The sequence below is a fragment of the Halichoerus grypus genome, chromosome 3 (assembly GCF_964656455.1).
Source record: "Halichoerus grypus chromosome 3, mHalGry1.hap1.1, whole genome shotgun sequence".
Taxonomy (NCBI): Eukaryota; Metazoa; Chordata; class Mammalia; order Carnivora; family Phocidae; genus Halichoerus; species Halichoerus grypus.
The window spans coordinates 568124-570150 of NC_135714.1; positions in this window are offsets into that span (position 1 = coordinate 568124).

Consider the following 2027-nt stretch of genomic DNA (forward strand, 5'->3'; position numbering starts at 1 on the left):
TCCTGTTTCCAGGCGCGAGCGCCGCGCAGCACGACGCGGGCGGCTGCAGGCCGCGCCCGCCCGCCCCGCCCGGGCCGGGAGGCTCTCCCGCCGGCCGCGCCTGCCCACACCTGCCTGCCTCCGCACACGATCCTGCCCCGCACCCGCCAGGCGCCCCCTGCCCCGCACCCGCGCGCACACACGCATTCACAAGCACCTGCCCTGCAACCACCAGGCCCCCCCTGCCCCCCCATAGATACACACACACACACCTGCCACACGCCTGCCACGCACACGCACCTGCGTGCAACCACCAGGCCCCACCTGTCCCGCACACACATACACATAAACGCACTTGTCCTGCACCCGCACACGCACCTGCGTGCAACCACCAGGCCCCACCTGTCCCGCACACACATACGCATAAACGCACTTGTCCTGCACCCGCACATGCACCTGCCATGCACCTGCCCTGCAACCACCAGGCCCCCCCGCCCCGTGCGTGCGCACACACTCACCTGTCCTTCACACGTACCTGCACACACCGGCACACCCACACAAGCACCCATCTACACACTTAACATGCACACACATTCGCCAGGTCCCATCTGCTCCACACCCACTGGGCCTTAACTGCCAGGCCGCACCTGCCCCACACCTCCCCCCGCTCCCAGGCAGGGATCACTTAAATGTTCCTGGGCCACTGCAAGGAGGCACTGCAGGTTGACACTGCTGTCAGTCGGCCTTGGGTCGCGGGAGGCCGTGGCCGGGATCCCAGAGTTTCTCTGGGCAAACCTGGCCTTATGCTTGGTCCCTGGGACCCAGGAGGAGGTGCAGCCCTGGATGGGAGGCCCCAGGGATAGCCTCCTGATCCTGCAGAGAGCACAGCGGCCAGAAGTGAGCATCAAGAAGCCTCCGCAGGGGTTTCCCTGAGCCCCGTGGTCCCTCAAAGGTGGGCAGGGTCCCCAGCGCCCCCCGCCCCAGTGAGCAAGCTATGCTTAGTTCCAGAGAGGCACCAGCGGGAGGTTCCCCTAGGGTGGGAGCTAGCCAGGCCCCGAGGGTGAGATGATGGGGTGATGGAAAAGGGACTGAAGCCAGCCCTGGGAGACCCTGATCCTGGGAGCTGGAATGTTCTCAGGTGGCAGTGAAGATAGGCAACATAACTGTCCTCTTGGGTGAAAAAACAACAGTAACACACGACGGCTGTGTACCTAGCGCTGAACTATCAGTACAGCCCACTGCGACCCGGTGGACAACGCTGAAATCCTGTTATCCTGCTATTGTTTTTAAAATTCAAAAATTGATGAGGAAGCACGGGTGGATTCAATCAAGGGTAACAGGGAACTGGGTATCTATTTGCAAAACAAATGCTTTTAAACCCTTACTTAGTACTCACCTATGGAAATACCTCCCAAATTGGATTAATTAGAACATAGGGGGGAAATGAGAAAACAGGGTGTAAGTGCACATTTAGCAAATGTCTCTGAGAACTTTCCTAAACGCAGGCACAAAATGAGTCACAAGGAATAGATCAAAACTCCAGACCTGGGTGCATGTCTCACCCACACACCCCTCACTTTCTCGGGCAGCAGTTACTCATTTAACAGTGTCCGGGACCAGAGCCCCCGACGAGCCTGGACCAGCTCCTCTGGCTCCTCCTGTCCTGTACTAAGACCCATGGTGCCCTTGATGTCTACCCCCTCCACCTCACTCTCACCCAGACCAGGGTCACCAGGGGCCCTAGAATGTAAATCAGATGCTGTCATCCCCTGCTCCAATCCCTTTGTGGCTTCTCATGAATCAGAGAGGAAATCCAAGCTTCTTATCGCAGAGAGCCCCAGGTCTGGGACACCTAACCTTCCTCTAATCTCCCTTCCATCCTCCAGCCAGGAGTCCCTCCCTGCCTACCGTGTTCCAGCCACATGGCCCTTCTTCCCACCGGCCACTGGACCTTTGCACATGCTATTTCTGCTGCCTTCCCCTGCTCCTCCCTCCTTACCCTCATGCCTGGTATGGAAATTACCTTTCCGTCTGGACTTTCTCCCTGC